Source organism: Trachurus trachurus (assembly GCF_905171665.1).
Source record: "Trachurus trachurus genome assembly, chromosome: 16".
Taxonomy (NCBI): domain Eukaryota; kingdom Metazoa; phylum Chordata; class Actinopteri; order Carangiformes; family Carangidae; genus Trachurus; species Trachurus trachurus.
This window is the reverse complement of record NC_139902.1, coordinates 1,193,955-1,214,041: the sequence shown is the minus strand read 5'-3', so window position 1 is coordinate 1,214,041 and position 20,087 is coordinate 1,193,955.

Sequence of the window (20,087 nt, the reverse complement as noted above, 5' to 3'; positions counted from 1 at the left end):
GGCCCGAAACTGCAGGAAGTAGTCTTTTACAACCTGGACATACAGTGTTTGAATGTTGTGTGCTTATTGGGAATGGAAAATCTAATGAAAGGCACAATTAAGTCACATTATGGAAAGATAAAGGGACTCAGAGTCCAACTGATCATTCACCTTTAAAGCAGAAGTAAGTGATATATTTGTGTTAATATAAGTCTTAAATAGTTATATCTTCCGACAGCAATCACTTACATAGAGTGTTTGGACTGAAACACGGGTCTGTCAGTCACTCTGCTCTGCTCTGAGCCGAGGAGAAAACATTTATCGTATCCTACAGTTTTTATCCAATGAGGAGAGAGAACGGCATGCAGGGCTGTGTGTGCAGCCAAGGAACGCCGTGAATGTGGTGACGTAGCGACGAGGACTGTTATGGTGCGTTCAAGGAAACTCGTAACTCGTGTTTTTCCGACCTGTGAAGTCGTACCAGTTCGATCTGGTACGACTTCACGGGTCGGAAGTTACGAGTGGCCGTTATAGTGACTTTCACAGGTAAAACAGGTCGGAAAAACACGAGTGGGTTGCCTGGAATGCTACAAAGTCGTAAGTTGTGACTTGAAGCTGTAATTTACGGTTTCAAAAGCCTGCCTGGAACGCAGCATTAGCCAAAACGACCGGATCGCTTACTTCTGCTTTAATCCTGCTTCTCATAAATCCTCCAACTATTAACATTTATTTTTTCTTTGGCTAATCCATCTGAACACAGCATCATTGTACTGCTGGAGGGAAGAAGAGACCTGTTAATAAATTTGCTCTTTGTTTTTTCAGACAGCATCGAAGATTACATCCAGACCGCATCGTCCAATGTGGAGTCAGCCAATCAGGAGCTTGCAAAGGCCAACCACTACCAGGTATGCTCTGAACCAGCCTGTGCTGCGGCGGCTCTATGGTTTGAGGTTTGCATTGACTTTGCTCTGTTTTAATTTTGTGTACTTAACTGAGCTTTTGCATTGTAATGCACTCACAAGAAGCTTAGCTTGATCAGCCATGCAAACAGGGACTTTGCTAACTAGATTACACAGCTTTATCACATCCCCCACTAGCATAATAACAGAGATGATGTAATTTCATGTCATACTTTACTAGCTTTTGCCTTCAGTTAAATTAATTGTATTTAGAGAGAGGAAATATAAAATGCACGCCCGCAGTCTTATAAAACACAAAACCACATGAATTCCATACTCATTCCCATTCCATGGGCAAGTGTTATTTCTACTGAGATAATGGTTATAAATTTACTATTTTATCCTACAAGTGTATTGACTTAGAGAGGAAAATGCATTAATGGACAAAAGCTGCAGACAGAAATGATATAGATTTCTTTCTGTGGTTTTTGGGATTGCTAGAATTTCCACTCCACAGCACATATTGGAGACATTTTATGAGACACCCAAGGGTCTGCTTTTGCTCTTTCTTTTCAAGGAAATATATGTGTGTCCTGCTGTTCTGTCAGGGACTATCTCAGTAGGCCAGAACTCAGTGTGGCTCTGTGAAGTGTCGGCCCCTGGCTATGGTAAATAATGTATTGACTTAAGTGTCAGTGGGTTAATAAAGGAAATACCTTCTTTTACATGGTTTACATAGCTTTGAAGCTGCATCAAACTCCCAACCTGCAGTGGCTGTCGGCAGCAACGGAAAATATATGTTTTTGTGCTTTTTGACATTTAGACCTTCAGTGATCTCTCTATATTAAATAAACCACTAATAAAAAGTCAGTTTGAAGTTGTGGACATTTGATAACATTTATTATATTAGGCTTTTCTTTAAAAGACAGAGACCAGAGAGTAATGGACTCAACTTCATTGTTTCTATATTTACGTGGATTTCTGTCATGTGATCAGCAGCTATTCAAAGTGAGAGCGATTGCCGGCCAGAGTCTGTCATGACTGCAGTGATTTCTGTCCCCACATGCTGCTGCTCTACTAGTGAGTGAACAAACGAGCGAACGGCAACAGCTTTCCCATTAATTGTCATTTCATTATCTCAAGGAGAGCTGAGCCGTGACCGAGCTCACACTGAGCAATTTAGCTCTCCGCCAATCCAGACAGCCGCTGCCGGTGCAGAGGCAGAGCAGCTGAATGGAAGCAAAACAACAAAGGGGAAAGAGAGACAGACAGACAGAAAGACAGAAAGACAGGCACAAAGTCAGACAGACAGACAGACAGACACAGAGGCAGAATTATGGACTGAGAGACGAGTCCAGATTGTACAACAGAGCTGATTCCTCTGTTTTATGTAGAACGCTGTGGAAGCCTTAAAGTCTTTACATCCACCACATTTACTGATACAAAACTAGACTGTATGAGGCGCCTGAAGGCATCACGCTGTATCTGACATGTAGTAGCACATTCTCCAACGTCCTGTCACCACTTCATGCCCCCCCCCCCCCCCCCCCCCCCCATGCAGACTCCCTCTCTCAGAGCTGCTCTGACTCTAACACTTTGTGCAGCTGTAAAGACCCTAACCCTGACACAAACTGTGATGTCATCGGTGACAGTGTGTGAATGGAGCTCATTGCTCTCATCAGGCCACTGACAGCCACAGTCTGAACTGCCACTGCACTGCTACTACTAATAATAATGTCAAACACCTTCTGGCTACAAAATAAAGTGCATTCAAATAGCAATGTTTATTCTAGCAGAACATGATCACAGTGTTCCCAGTTACAGATAACTACTTATCCATTATAAATGTGCAGTTTTCCTCTCCATTATAGTTGTGTCTTTAGACTGCATGGATTACTGTAAATAACCTTATATTTCCTTAACAACAGAATAGATGATGCAGAACTGTATAAATACACTTTAAACAAGAACCATTTATTTCGTAAAAGACTGCAAAAAAGTCAAATAACTGATTTTTTTTTTTTATACACCTTAATTGTTATTTTCATCTGTTTTAGTATCTTAGCAGATTTTCACTTCCACAGTGTCTTTAAGCTTTAAGCTCCTGCTTTTTCACGAGCTGAAATTCCAACTGTTTCATATTTAAGTGGTAAAGCTGAAGTTAACGGATATGTCAACAGCGTTTATCTTGGGTGTTTTAACTGGTAACAGTTCTTTCAGTTTCCTTGACCTTACTTCTGCTCCAACTTAAAGTCACTTTAAACGTAACTTTTGGAAACCAACAATTCAAAAGCTCCAATTTATTTTACTTTTTTTAAACCAAAGCTCACTTTAACTTTGCTTTCACTGCTTAAACATCAAATGACAATTGTGCTAATTCTTTACCATCACTGACACCATCAGAGCTCAAAGAACGCAGGTGAAACTTCATTGCTTTCAACCTCTCACAGCACCAACAGGTCAAGTGACAGTTACAATGCTTTCGTCTGCTTTTAGAAACACATAGTTCAGCTGTCACTTCATCTCCTCACTGTAACTACATTGACTTCAATTTGAACCCTCATAAAACATTTCATGAGCAAAAAGAAAAACTCAACAGAATCCTTCAGTGTTTACAACTGCAATTTTCTGCACAGGCGAACCTCACGTCACTTTATTTCATACATTTTTCACCCCAATCTTCAGCCTGACATATTTGTTTCTGCCACTAGAATTTAAATTACAGTCCCGTGGGTGTGAGCAACACTTGACAACATAATTTGTGTTAAAACAGTTCCCTTTTTTTCTGTGGTAATCATGCACATAAGAGGAGAACACGTTTCGTAAAGTAAAAAGCCACGATTAATCCTGCATAAATTGGCTGAGCTTTGATTGGCTAACTGAGGGTTACACTGATTGTAAGTCAAAACCTGAAATGCTAAAGTTTAGACCTGAGATCTAGGTCAGGTTCAGTCTGCTGTCAGAGGGGGTGGATCTGCACCTAAGACCTCTAAATCTCATTTAATTTCCGCCTGGGGGCCCACCAGTCAGTAGCTTATATTTACCCAATATAAAGTGAATGTTGCGTGACGTTAATGGCACTATTTGTGATCACATAAAAATTCAACAGAATTTAGAGAGAGGGGGTGGGGGGATGGAGGAGATTGAATCCTCTGCAGCGCCGGTGCAGCCTTGAACAGCGGTCTACATGCACCGCTGCATCTCCACCAATGGTCAATTAAGAGCGGATGTCATTTTCTCCCCTTGCCACGCCTTGTCTACTCACTTTACACTGAAAATAAATGGAATCTATAATCCTTTATCTGGTGGCTGATTGCTCTCCCTGATGCAAGTTCCTCTTGTTCCCGTGATGTTTTATCACCTCATCTGTGTTCAATGGAACACAATGAACTCTGATTGTTGATTGCAGCGCGAGATGGTTTATAATTACCAATAAAAGTTGCTGTTCTGGTAATTGAATGAGGAAACACTGTGTCACACATGTGTCGGGGTTTGTGTGTGTGTGTGTGCCTATGTCATTGTTAAGACTCAAAGTCTATCCTCTTCAGAACTGAAAATGGATCTCCTAGTGAACCACTACATCCTTCTGAGTTGTGCAAAAAAAAAAAAAAAAAATCAATTTAACACAGTTCTTCTCCGGCTAAATTGAGGATAATATGGAGCGCCGGCTATTGTTGCTGTGGAAGGAACAAAAGGCAGAAGGAGGGGAAGAAAAAGAAGACAAAAAAGGAAGATGGCTTGTAAATGAATGGGCAGATGGATGAATGGACCTATCCACACACAGACACTTACAGATGGTTGCCCTTTTGACAAATAAGATAATGGAATAGAATAACCTAATCACAATGGTGAAGCTCTGAGTGATCGCTGTAGTTGGATGGTGGGGTGGGGGGTGGGGGGTCCACATCATTGCAGGAGAGATTGCAGATCGCAGGGAAACTGCTTCTCTACTCAATCACTCTCTCCCAAGTCCCTCTGGACTCTTTATGCTACTTTGAAGGATATGGAGTGGAAATAATAATGTTTGAAGTTAGCCAGGTTGATGTCAGTGACGCTCCTCTGGCTCTTTCCCATCAGCCTCGGCTCGCCTCAGCCTTTTGAAGAGGAGAGAGGTAACCTGGCTTCAAATAATATACAGACATGTTTCTTTGAAATTCCTTAAATACGACTTTGTAGTTTGATTTAAAAACAATAATCAGACATCAAACGGCTGATGTCAGCTGCACCCAGTTATGCAGGCTGTCAGATCAACATCAAAAAATGACTTTTACATTTTTAGAGTTTACTATTGGGGGATGATGAGAGGTAAAAACACACAGGGTTAATTAACAGGGTTTATCCTCTAGGGAGTGTGGATGAGTGAAGTATAATCTTCAGATTAAATGGAGATGTGTGTTACAGTAGAAGTGATAGGAGGTGCTATCTGAAGTGCACATCACTAGTATAGATCATAGAATTCATCCTGTGCAGACCAGGAATGTATTTTACAATAATGAGTAAAATACAGTAGGGTTACACATTTTTGAAATAGTACATGTATGGTTGTGGAAAAGAGGCCAGAGTATGGTACATCATAAAACACACACATGGAGCCAAATATTTGAAGAAGAAAAAAATCATTTTTTTGATCAAATTTTTATTTTATTTTAACTCAGACATAAAACAAATGATGATGTACAGTCACTGAACATACAGTTACATCAACCACCCCACCCTCCCCTCAAATCCTAAAAAAAAAAAAGCAAATTAAGACAAAGCGGCTAAAACACACAACAATAATCAAAAGAGAAAGACTTGTGGAATTGTGGGACAGCTAATAAAGATACAGATTAATACAAGATGTCAAGTGAGGTAAATCAGATACACAACAGGTCACAAGGATCAGAGTGAGCTTTTCAGTGTTTCAGCCGTGATGAACCACATATTGACATTCACCTCTTTAGCCCCATTTATTCGGGCTGTCGATAACTCCATATAAGTAAGATCAAGAAAAGTTCAAACCCATTGTCTGATGGTCAAAGTGTTAAAATAATACTAACCGTAGTCATTTGTATATAAATTCAGTCAGCACGTCCAGTCCGGCCCGGCCTGTTTAGAATTCTCTGTGCATGTCACACGGCTGTTAAATGTCTCTTCTGACTAAAGGCATTGGCACATGTAAGATAGATAGATACGTTATTTCTCCCCATATAGGAAACTTATTGTATCCAGCGAACATCAACACACAGAAAAAAAGAAAGATCATGTCATATACTGTATAAACAGTTAACATGAAATCTTCATTGAAAATGATTTGAATCTGAATGAAAAAGAAGAAGTTTGCAGCATTATAGAATCTATCTAAAGCTAACATTTAGGTAATTTCAGACCAAGAAAGACTACAGAAACAGGTTTGTTGTTTTTTTATGCACAGGAAGAAATGAATGTGAGCTGCTGAGTGGTTTTTCATTCAGTGTTCAAGGCCACAGTCTTTATAGTAAAATTCTAGGAAAGAGAAATGTGAACAAAAAGATAATGAAGAACTATATAACAAAGCAATTGAACTGGCGGTTTGTTTGTGTGGTGCATTCTGGGTGATGGCACACTGACAACTCAACTGTCTCCTCAGGAAAACATTCATGCATCACATCACCTGTTTCCTCCATAGAGATGTCTGTGCCTTAGCATGTTTTTTTTTTTTTTAAAGTCTGTGTTTCTTATTCTGTTACACTGTAGGTCTGTTCTTATTCATTTTTCAGATAACCCATTTGAACATGTGCTGGTTCAACAAACTGACAGTTCCCCACAGACAACAGTTATCTCTGTCAGAAAACAAACCTTTTACTACTTTAGACACTGTCACACAGGTAAACGTCAACTTTCTGTCAGTGATTGCTATCCAACTGTAGTAAAAAAAAAAAAATAGTTCAGCTCATCAAAGCTTTTCCATTTGTTGTTTTTAAATGTGAGTGATTTTCCAGAACAAAAACACGAGTGTTTACAGTGAGTGCTCCGTTGACAAAGTGCCACCTACAGAAACCTGATTAATAGAAAATCCCAAATCAGAAACCTGTAGAAATAAACAGGAAAGACAGAGGCAGCCATGCTGGTTGATTGACAGCTGGTCTGTGGAAAGTGCAGCACAACAACAGGAATCAGGTCTGAGCAACAAAGTGGAGAGAAAACCCCCGACAGTGACGGCACGTCAGTAATGAAGGGCTTCATGTATGGAGTCATCCTGTATTTCTATGTTCATCTATACTCCACTAAATCAGGGGTCGGCAACCTTTGGCACTCCACGCTAAATCTCTCACCGCCACATGTATTTTGAAAGAGCGGTTGGAGATAGGCAGGGAGGGAGAGTGAGAGGCGGGATTCCAATCCAATCCAATCCATTTTATTTATAAAGCACAATTTTAAATAAACACAAAGGTTTCTGGCTAACACCAGGCTAATATTTTTTCGTATTTGAGGCGTGGTTTATGAAAGCTGTTTATTGGGCGCTAAATGTCTATCCAATGTGTCTGTACGTAGCTTATCAATCAAACCTGATGACGTATGTAGAGCGACATAAATCCCATGAGGAAAAAAATGCTAAACGTTGCTCTTTTTTCAAAATAAACTTGCTGTCTAAACTGCTTAAAGGGATAGTTCACCCAAAATTCAAATTTCACTCATTATCTACTCACCCTCATGTGGACTAAGGGCTGGGAGAAGTTTCAGAGTCCTCCGTGCCTTCTCTGAGTTACAGCGGGGCTCGGCGCAGCACTGCATGTCCATATGACGGTTGAGAATGGAGCTCACTTTTCTTCGTCCAAAAAAGACACACCAAAAAACATCCAAATACCTCCACACAGCTCGTCTGTAATGTCCCTCTTGTATTGAAGCCCCAACATGAGAAATTGTTCCGAAAAAAATTAAATAAGTCTATGTTTTCAGCTTGTTTGTAGCAGAAGCTCCCAGTGTTGCTCTGCCAGAATCTCAAATCAAATAAATCAAATAAACTTTATTTGTCCCGGAAGGGAAATTTGTCTTGGGCAAGTGGCATCGTATCAGCTGCTTTGTACTTGTAATACATACATACACAATACATACACTACAGTAGTAACAATGGCACACATATCCAAGAAAGGAAAGAGAAAAAGAGAAAGTGCGGAGAGTGCAATAAATAGTTTAAAATACTCATAATACAAGTTCAAATAAAAACATACAAAAAAACTAAAAAAGCGCGATTTGCGGAGCCGTGAACTGGCAAATCGCGCGAGATTTGGAGGGACCAGGAAGAGCAGTGCTGGGAGCTTCCGCTACAAACAAGCTTGAAATATAGACTTATTTAATTTTTTTCGGAACAATTTCTCATGTTGGGGCTTCAATACAAGAGGGACATTACAGATGAGCACTATGGAGGTATTTGGATGTTTTTGAATTTTGGGTGAACTATCCCTTTAAAACACTTTCTACCACTGCACCGAAAGGTAAAGCATCTGCCGCCATGTTGGATCAACAAGCTATTGCTGAAGTCGCTTCGGTGTGTCGTCATCGTCTTGTCATTGTGTCATTGTGTTATTGTAGTGGCACACCCATTGACAAGAACATTTCAAACTGCCGCTCCATGACACAAAAGTTGACGCCTGTGTTGCAGGTCCCACGCACAGGACCCATCTATTTAAAGAAAAACCAGGACCAGAACATGTCAGGTTGTTGCTCTGTTTATCTCCTGTCGCAGAGTAACACTTTATTAACAACTTTTCCAGTGTTACCTATCATGAAAATATGCAAGTGTACAGAACGCCAGTCTCTTGGTTTCCATTTTACATGAGGGAAGTCACACATACAAACTGCAAGGCCCCCAATCTACTATAACGGGACAATTCACCGATAGATATTCTCAAATCACACTCAGACTTCATCATAATACAATAAAACACAATTTCACAACTCTTGTGTATGTGGTTTTGCACAATACTAACCTATTTAAAGAAAAACCAGGACCAGAACATGTCAGGTTGTTGCTCTGTTTATCTCCTGTCGCAGAGTAACCCGGAAGCCGACAAGAGCAACTAGGAAGGTCCCGAGTGGCTACATGTTGCTCTACTGCCTCCTACTGGCACTCTCTGGTCAAGCAGTGAATCTCCACTGACTAATTATAGTTCTTTTTAAACTTGAACTTAATTTTACAGCATGAGCTGGATTACAGTGTTCTCCTGAACATATATAAACCACAAACATGTGACCACATATTTGTGTGTGTCACACACTCCCTCACCAAGAAAAAAAATGACTCCTGGCATTTCACACCAATTACATAAACCATATACATTTTCAAACACCATTAACTTATTTACAAATGAACAACAGATCTCCCATCCTGTTCAGTACACTGGTACATGAGTGACATAAGGCACAAGGGATGTACACGGCAAAAACTGGTATGGCATGGCAAGGTAAGTTGGTTGATATGACATGTGGTGTTGTTGGATCTCATGTTGCATTGCCCAGACTGGTATATGTCCCACCCCATGAGCCTCTACAGCGTTAACTGTACTTTTTGCCTGGTAAGAAGGGTCACCCAGTGTCTCATAAGTTAAGATCTGTGTAGGTCTCCTCTCCCGAGTGGATTTCCTAAGTACGGGACTGTTGCCTACTGACTGACTACTAGCTGACTGCAAAGACCTCAACTGATGGTCTGATGGAGTGTGGTTGGTCTCAGAGGTTACAGGCGCAGGCATAGACCCTGAGTGATTGTCAGGTGACTGACACAGTGCAGGCCTGTACTCTTCTACTGACTGTGTTTCCTCTAATCCCTCCCCATCACCAAATAAGCCTGGGCCACACGCAGTCCCATTTACCCTGTCATGTTCAACAATGTCCAGTAATGTTTCCTCCGGTTCACTTTGCTGGAACTGAGCATAAGTCACATTTTCCTCTGGTCGTTCAGTGAGCCTCCTTGGTCCTCCTGTGACGGATCCTCTTCTTACAGGTACCCGAAGCCAATAGTTCATGTTTTCATCCTCATCTGACTCTGACAATTCAGAGTGTGTGAACTCACTCTGATATCCTTGCACTAACTTCACCTTCCTTTTTTTTCTCTCTGTTAGTGACGGTGAGGATGGTTGTGAGGCCACAGGTGGGTTTCTTTTTTTCTCAGGTCCAGATATTTCAGGTAAGTCTGTTGGTAAATCATTCACAAGATGTAACAAATTTCTGTGCAGGGTGCGGCTCCTACTGTTACCAGTTTCTGGATACATCTTATACACAGGACCGCCATTCATCTGCTCTTTGACAATGTAAACTGTGTCTTCCCAGTAAGATCTTAGTTTTCCTGGGCCTCCTCTCTCACCCAGGTTGCGAACTAAAACACGATCGCCTGGCTGGAGAGTCACTCCTTTCACATGTCTGTCATAATGTTGTTTTCCTCTTGCACTTGAGTGCTGGCTGTTTTCAGAGGCGAGTTGATAAGCCTGTTTCATTCTTACTGCCCACTTTTCTGCATATCCTTTTGGGGTAGTGGTCTCCTCTTCCCCTGTCAGTCCAAACAGGAGGTCCACCGGCAGACGGGGGTGGCGGCCATAGAGTAAGTAGAATGGTGAGTACCCTGTGGCTTCGTGTTTTGTGCAGTTATATGCATGGATTACCTGCGGCAAGTGCTCTCTCCATCTGCTTTTCTCTTTTTCTTTTAGGGTTCGAAGTAGCTGGAGGAGGGTCCTGTTAAACCTTTCGGCTGGGTTACCCTGGGGATGATAGGGTGTGGTCCTAGAGTGTCCCACCCCTGAAAGCTGCTGCAGGGTCTTGAACAGGCTGTTTTCAAATTCACGACCCTGGTCATGATGGAGCTTCCCTGGGTAACCAAACCGAGGAATGAAGTCACTGAATAGTTTTTCCGCCGCTGTCCTCCCGGATTTATTCCGGGTAGGATAGGCTTGGGCAAACCTCGTGAAATGGTCGATCACCACCAAGATGTACTCATACCCCCCCACACTGCGCTCTAGATGCATATAATCAATAGACACGAGTTCAAGGGGTGTTGTGGTGGTGATGGACTGCATAGGAGCCCTTACATGAGACACAGGCTTTTTCTGTTTGATACACGGGCATTTTCTTGTCACATAAGTTTCAATGTCTTTCTTCATATAGGGCCAGTAGAATCTGTCTCGAGCCAAGGACAGGACCCTCTCTGTTCCTACGTGGCCCATCTCATCATGTAGATACTTCAATGCCATGTGTCTATACTTTTCAGGTAAGACGAGTTGACGTCTCTGTACTGTCTTCCTGTACAGCAGTCCATTCTCTAAGTGAAGCCTCCCCCACTCATGCAGGAGCCTTTTCACTGGCCCTTTAGCGACACTACTGTGATTGTTTGGTAACTTGGTGCATGTTTTCTTCAAAGTAATTACTTCACCGATCACTGCGTCTTGCTGCTGGGCTTGCTCAAGCTCTTTTCGAGTTATGGTGAACCCAGACCCAAGTGTGTGAGACTCTGAGCTGTCCCGTGACAAGTTTAAAGATGCCACATATGCTACCTCCCCCTCTCTGGCAGCTTCACTACCCTCCCAAGTTGCTTTAACTGTGTCCCTGGGAACTTCCTCGGTGCATGCAGCTACATACTCTGACATATCAAGGGGCAGTCTAGAGAGGGTGTCAGCATCTATGTTGACTCTGCCTGGCCTATATCTGATCTCAAAGTTGAAATCTGCCAGTTCCCCCACCCACCTATGCCCCACAGCATTCAGTTTGGCAGTGCTCATTACATAGGTCAGGGGGTTGTTGTCGGTGTACACTGTAAAATGAGGGGCATAAAAAAGATAATCGCGAAATTTTTCACACACCGCCCACTTTAACGCGAGGAACTCTAGTTTCCCTGAGTGCATGTGGTAATTCTTTTCTGCTGGTGATAGCGTTCTTGACCCATAGGCAATGACCCTCAACCTCCCCTCCTGTCGTTGGTATAACACTGCCCCGAGACCTTTTGCAGATGCATCTGTGTGTAACACAAATGGCAGGTTGAAGTGGGGGTAGGCTAGTACAGGTGGGCTGGACAGGGTGTTTATGAGCTGCGTGAGGACTCCCTGATGTTCCTGGGTCCACTGGATCGGAGCTCTTGAGGACAGTTGCCCTCCTTTCCCCTTGTTGTTCTTTAGCTGAGACGATGCCATGTGATTTCCTTTCAGCTGTAGTAGGTCATACAATGGCTTTGCAATTCTGGCGAAGTCCTGAACATAGGCTCTGTAGTAGCTTAGAAACCCTAGCAGCTTTCTGACTTCTCCTACAGTTTGGGGGTTTTTCTCCCTCAGGGCTTGAACAGCTGCTATGTCTTTGGGGTCGATCCGCACTCCATCGGCCGAGACCAGCCTCCCCACATAGCGCACCTCCTCCTTGAACAACTCACATTTGGTAGGCCTGAGTTTGATGCCATGTTGCTGCAGAGCCCTCAGAACCCGCCTCAATCCGTCCACGTGCTCCTCGAAGGATTTTGCGTAGCAGAGCACATCATCCAGGTAGGGGATACAGCATTCATCCCTCAAGGAGTCCAGCACCTCCTCCATGCATCTCTGGAATGCGGCTGGAGCATTTGAGAGGCCGAAAGGGATGCGGACCCACTCATAAAGGCCCCAAGGGGTGATGAATGCTGTCAGATGTCTGGACCCCTCTGAGATGTAACCCTGGTGGTATGCTTTCCCTTGATCCAAGATAGAGAACCAGCGATAGCCTCCAAGCGTGTCCACAAGATCCTGAATCCGCGGGAGTGGGTGTCTGTCTGGCACAGTTTTACGGTTTAAGAGCCTGTAGTCAACGCAGAGCCTTAAGGTCCCATCTTTTTTTCGCACACACACCACCGGAGCCGAATAGGGTGACTTAGATTTGACGATCCATTTTTTTGCAAGCAAGTCCTGAATGTATTCTTTCACTTCCTTAAAAAGTGGTTTAGGGATGGTTGCGTATGAACGCTGCACGGGGATGTCATCGGTTACAGTGATTGTCATTTGCAGGTTTGGAATGCGGCCAATATCATCACTGTCACGTGCAAAAGCATTGGACTCCTCATACAACAGCTGCTTCACTATCGCCTGCTCTTCGTCACTCAAATGGCTGATATCAACTGGTGGGTGCCACAGTGAAGGTGAGTTGGTTTTGTCATTCTCAGTTGTTGATTTAGATGTGCTAATTTCATCTATCTGCACACTGGTTCTTTCATCTGTTCCTATTATTTTGTCAATTGGCTGTATGCTGCCTAGAGCAGTGCAGTTAGCCAGAAACACATCATGCCTATTTGAGTTCCCTACAGGGATTTCAACAAAGGGCTTCTCAGTGTGGTTCACTTCTACAAGACCATCACCCATGTCTAACTGTTCTAGCCGTGGATCATCAGTGCTAAGTTCAAAAAGGGCCAGGGGGTGAGAAAAACTAGCAGGGATCGGGCATTTAATGTAGGCAATTTGGCCTGCATGAACAATAATGTTTTGACGGCCTACTTTCACTGTCACTGGCTCAACTATTGTTGTGCTTTTCTCTGCCTGGATGAAGCTAACTACAGCCTCAACTTTCTCTGGCTCAATCTGCATGGCCCCTTTAAGGAGGTGGCATATTGCTGGTAATGTATCCAGTTCACCTCCATGCCCCAGGATTATCTCCTGAATAACATTGAATCCCAGCAGTGGCCTAAGGAGGTTCACTTGGCTAACCAGGAATGGGACTTTAATGGAATTGTTTGGGTTGTCATTGCCAGGTAAGTTGACTATTACTTCCACCCACCCATCATAAGGTATTGTTTCCCCATTAGCAGCACAAACACTGAGGTCATAGTCTCCCACCAACTCACTTAAAGGATGGATGTCTTCGTGTGGTAAGAATTTCTGTTTCCAGTTTCTGTCTATAAGACTAACCTGGGCACCAGTGTCAAATAGAGCAGTAACTGCATACCCATTCATGTGGCATTTCAATAGACATTTCTTTCCAATCAACTGTGCTACTCTTTCAGATGTGGTTTTACTGCTGACCGGAGAGTTGGACATGGCCGCAGGCTGATGGCTGGTTGTGGTCTGCTCTAGGCTGTCACCATTCACCTGAGATGGGACATGGATGCTGGTCACAGGTCGTCCCTCTGCTGTGACCACTGCTGGTTTCCCGTCGGCTTACGTCTCTTCAAACACCCAACTGCCCGATGTCCTTCTTCACCACATGCAAAACAGTGATTGCAGTTTGGCAGATTTTTATCACTGCAAGAGGGACAGCCACGTACTCTCCCCTTTCTCTGTGGTGGTCTTGTTGAAGAGCTTACACAATGACAGTGCTGTTGGGAGGAGTGCTGGGGTTGGGTATCAGTCTGTGTCTTTGATTGTTTCAGTGACTCGATCATTTGTGTTAATGCTTGTACTTGTGCACTCAGTTTTTGTACCTCCTCATCCTTGTTTTTAGAGTGAGAATCACTTCTGTCGTCACATGACTTCTCGGAGTTCACCTGGCCACTCTGAGCATAGATGACCTTGGTGCGTGTATTACGGCCCAGACGACGTCTCCTTTCACTCTCCTCACTGGTTGTTTTGATGACCTGTCGCAGCAACGCTTCATCTGTAACAGATGGGTCAGACAGCAGTGACTTTAATTCTCTCCTAATGTCCTCATGTCTTTCACTCAGTCCCTGATAAACTGTGTGCATGAACACGTTCTGTACTGTCTGTGCCTCATACTTGATTTCTGTTTCAGTCCGCTTTGAGGTGAGAATAACCTTTTGTTTCAGTCCCACCATTCTGTACAGGAACTGTTGTGGTGTTTCATGCTCCAGTTGTTTGCCTGTTATCAATTCTTGAAAGAGCTCAGTTGTGCTCTTCTCCCCCATGTGAGACCAGAGGAAACTTTTCAGCTCGGCTACTGTCATCTCATCTTTGCTGATCAACATATCTTTGAAATGACCTGGCTTGGTGATCCGTAGCACTGCTCTAATGACTTCACTTTCTGTATGCTGTTCTTTTAGCCCCTCATCTATTTGTTTGCAGATGTTGCTGTAACTGATGTCTGCTGTGGTGTCACCTATCTGCCCACCATAGATTTTGAACTCTCTTTTGTGAAGTAAGGCTAAATCTCTGAAAGCTACCAGGCTATCACCCACATGTGAAGGCTGGTGTGCAAAACTTGGGTGTGGTGACTCAGTGACATATGTGTTGCCGGGTTGCTTAGAACCACCTACAGTTGTCTGCTGGGCACCAACATCTGAGGTAAGTGGAACATAATGGTCACTACTGGGATGGTGCTCAGGTGTTGTAATTTTTGCAGTGGCCCCATACAACAGTGTGCTAATATCTCTGTCAATATTCCTTGTATCAGCTGGAGTGGTTTGAACATTTACACCTGAGTGAGTATGTGCTCCTGTAAACACTGCCTCATCATCAACCGTTTCAACATTAGCGGTAGGCATTGTAATAATTTCATCGATGAAATCTTTCAAACTAAGTAGCTGGGACAATCCCTGGTCCTCTAAGTCCATTAGAGATGTGGAGGACATGTAGGAGCATACGTAATCAAAACATTTTTCTTCATCCTGCATGTCCAACTTATCTGGATCCAGCTGTTGTTGTGGTGGGATGTTCTCTGCCACATGGATGATCTGCTCAGCAGAAAGGCGGAGTAGTCCTTTTTTTTATAGACCAAACTAGGTCTTTTCTCTCGCTAGAAGCCATAGTCCACGCTTGTCCAACGCTGGGAATGCGGCGCTCCCACTCTGGCTACACACAGACGTCCTGGGCCCGCGAAGTCCCTCTGCTCCGACAGCGAAGTCCCTCTGCTCCGACAATGTGGTTTCTGGCGGTCCACCGGTTCAATAATCACTGGATTGATGGCCCCTGTCGCTCCGGTGCCGTCAATCCCGGACGAGCCCCCATAAATTGTTGCAGGTCCCACGCACAGGACCCATCTATTTAAAGAAAAACCAGGACCAGAACATGTCAGGTTGTTGCTCTGTTTATCTCCTGTCACAGAGTAACACTTTATTAACAACTTTTCCAGTGTTACCTATCATGAAAATATGCAAGTGTACAGAACGCCAGTCTCTTGGTTTCCATTTTACATGAGGGAAGTCACACATACAAACTGCAAGGCCCCCAATCTACTATAACGGGACAATTCACCGATAGATATTCTCAAATCACACTCAGACTTCATCATAATACAATAAAACACAATTTCACAACTCTTGTGTATGTGGTTTTGCACAATACTAACCTATTTAAAGAAAAACCAGGACCAGAACATGTCAGGTTGTTGCTCTGTTTATCTCCTGTCGCAGAGTAACCCGGAAGCCGACAAGAGCAACTAGGAAGGTCCCGAGTGGCTACATGTTGCTCTACTGCCTCCTACTGGCACTCTCTGGTCAAGCAGTGAATCTCCACTGACTAATTATAGTTCTTTTTAAACTTGAACTTAATTTTACAGCATGAGCTGGATTACAGTGTTCTCCTGAACATATATAAACCACAAACATGTGACCACATATTTGTGTGTGTCACACCTGCATTAAATAAATTTCTCCCTCAGATCCTGACTTTGCTGTTGGCAAATCTGGAAGCAAATGTCTGGCGGGTTGAAAGCCACAGAGACACTGTAGGAGCAGCAGTACAGAGCCAGGTTACACCACACCGCTGGTGCTTCTCTCTGTTTGACTCACACACACACACACACACACACACACACACACACACACACACACACACACACACACACACACACACACACACACAGGCGTGATGTGAAAGGCGCTATAAAGAAAGGCTTTACCTCTATTGAATCCAGCCTGATTGTACACACCACACTTTGCTCTGAGCTGAGTTCACCTTTCCTGCTGAAGGTTAACGCTCAATAGCGGCAATGAAGATGTCTTTGTGAGTCCAAAAAAGCTTCAGTCTGTCTTCATTGTAGCGTCAAAGTGCTGGGATGAATCAATTACATCAACCTAAATGGCCGTGTTGTCTGTTTGGACAATGACATCTCCAGCAGGTGATTTCAGGAGGGTTGTGGGCTGATTTAATGAGGAAATGATCAATGGTCGTTAACTGTCCATTAACATGACCCAAGCGTAACTGCGTACACAGAGCTGCATGATGTGAGATTTTAACTCATAATGCATGGAGGCCAAAGTTGCTGCCAGGATTCATATTTTTCAGGTGGATCTTCATATTATATTTGCGTTTGACAGATATCTGGTACCGATTTGGTTCTAGTAAAGAGACAAAGACACATATGGTTGTGCTGTGATTTACAGAAGTTACACATCTCAACAACTGCACTTCCACCGGTCTGTGCCAAAGCCGTCGTGTCCTGGGATAGTCTTTGTTTGGGCAGGTGTGAACGCTCATCTGAACTCTGGTGCGGACCAAACAAGTGAACTCTGGTCCGCCTGAAAACCCTGGTCTCTCCACGTATTCACCCCAGGCTTGTTTAGTTCACTTGAAACAGACGTTTTCCTTGGTGTGGACCTTTTCGGGGAGGTGTGAATACAAACTACCGGACTCTGGTGTGGACCAAACAAATGAACCGAGACCTACTCTTCAGCTGGGACTTGTTTCACTTGTTTGGTCCACACCAGAGTCCGGAAAGAACCCTGGTACAATTTCTTTGTGGTGTTAAAGGGATAGTTCACCCAAAATTGAAATTTCACTCAGTATCTACTCCCCCTCATGTGGACTAAGGGCTGGGAGAAGTTTCAGAGTCCTCCGTGGCTTCTCTGAGTTACAGGGGTCTCGGCGTAGCAGTGCATGTCCATATAACGGTTGCAAATAGATACCAACTGTCTTCGTAACAAAAAGACACACCAAAAAACATCCAAATACCTCCATGCTGCTCGTATGTAATGTCCGTCTTGTATTGAAGCCCCGAAATGCGAAATTGTCCCGGAAAAAATTAAATAAGTCTATATTTCAAGCTTGTTTGTAGCGGAGGCTCCTCTTCCCGGTTCGTCAAATTTGGACAAACCAGGGTCTGTCCTCTTCCCGGTTCGTCCAAATTTGACGAACCGGGAAGAGGAGCTTCGAGAAGCCTCCGCTACAAAACAAGCTTGAAATATAGACTTATTTAATTTTTTTCGGGACAGTTTCGCATTTTGGGGCTTCAATACAAGACGGACATTACATACGAGCAGCATGGAGGTATTTGGATTTTTTTTGGTGTGTCTTTTTGTTACGAAGACAGTTGGTATCCATTTGCAACCGTTATATGGACATGCACTGCTACGCCGAGACCCCCTGTAACTCAGAGAAGCCACGGAGGACTCTGAAACTTCTCCCAGCCCTTAGTCCACATGAGGGGGAGTATAATGAGTGAAATTTCAATTTCGGGTGAACTATCCCTTTAATGCAGTCCGAACCTTTTCCAAACCAAATGCAAAATCCAAGCACCTTTTTTTGGATTTAACAGGCTTCCGTTGTTGTCAGAAAATGCGGATCATCACTCGTTAGCAACTCAACTTCGTCACCTACCTGATCCATTCTCTGCTGATGAACCTGCTGTTGCAATCATATAGTAGGCATTGATGAAATCTGTCCTCCATAGCCGTCTTGCCTTGACGAGGAGGTTGTGCAAGTGACGTAAAGTGGCCTCCATTGTGTACTTTTTATGCACGATCCTGCTGATTTTTTATGCAATGATTGAGCAACTGTGAGACACACGTGCTTTTGTTTTTTAAAGTTGGTCCGCTTGTAAAAAAAAAAACATAAAATTGATCCACACCACAGCACAGGACCAAATGTAGGAAGTGTTATAATACACAGTGCATCTTGGGTAGGGGAAAGACAACAAACACTGTCCCGTGCAAAAGATGTCATCCATCGTATTCTCTTACGGTGCCGTTTCTTCTTCGTTTTTCTCAGTGTCAGACTGATCGGCCTCTCTGCCTGACCTGATGCTCATATTGAACGGTTTGCTGAGCCATGTGCATTTGGGAAATTAAAAAAGAAGAACAAACACATTCCCCAACTAAGCTAACTTAACATGCTGCTCCATGTTTGCCGATGTTTTCCGGGTCAGGAGGGATTCCCCCTTCTTTGTCCAATCAACAAGCGGCCCTTTCAACTGTGTGATGTTATTTAGAAAGTTTGGTTGCGCTTCACAAATGGCAGTGTGAAAGCAGAACCACAGCAAGTGATAAATGCAACGATGTTATGACTTGCAGCCCCCCAATCGAACTGAATCCCCGTAGTAGGGAATGAAATCTTGACATTTCTTCGTCGATGGTTGACAGTTTTGAATATTAAAGGGATAGTTCAACATTTTGGCAAATTGGCTCATTGCCATTCTCCTTATAGTCTTAGAAATAGGTTTGTTACCTTTAATTGTTGGTGCAAGCTATTTTTAGAACGGCGGAGCAGAGCTGCTCAGAGCTATGCTATGGAGGCTCATGGGATTTCTTGGTTTCCCTCATCAAACTCATCAAATACACAATCCAACAACTCCACAACGCTGTGGTGGACAAGTTGTGACCTGCACATTCACCACGCTGAGATAATAACAGAACGTTACCAGACAGAGTTGTTTTAGAGGGAAATTCATGCAAAACTGATGATGCGCGTTCCCGTCAGGGGCAGTTTTTTGGCAAGCAGTCTCACACAGTCTGGTAACGTTGTGTTATTATCTCATAGCGTGGTGAATGTGCAGCTCACAACTTGTCCACCAGAGCGTTGTGGAGTTGTTGGATTGTGTATTTGATGAGTTTGATGAGGGAAACCAAGAAATCCCATGAGCCTCCGTAGCGTAGCTCTGAGCAGCTCGCGGCTCTGCTCCGCCGTTCTAAAAAACAGCTTGCACCGACAAATAAAGGTAACAAACCTACTGCTATGACTATAAGGGTTATGGCAATGGGCCAATTTGCCAAAATGTTGAACTATCCCTTTAAGATGTATAATAGATACAAGATGTAAACTGTATTAATATTATTGTCATTATTATTATTGCTCCATTCAATTTAACTTACAGTAGCAGCCAGAATCTCCTTAGTCTCCACAAGGCTGAAATAGTGTAAAAACATCAGGTTGTACTACATATGTATTTGAATCAGCAAACTGAATGATTTTAATGAAAGGCTACATATGCTGATGCTGCCTAGTGTTTTTGTTCAATTATTGACAATGGCTGTGACATGGCTCCCTCCCTGGCTCCCTGTGTTGTCCGTGCAGTCTGTGTTTATTTGCTGCTCCTCTTAAATATCATAATCAGAGTGACTGCACTGCATGGGACTCTGAGTTTTATGTA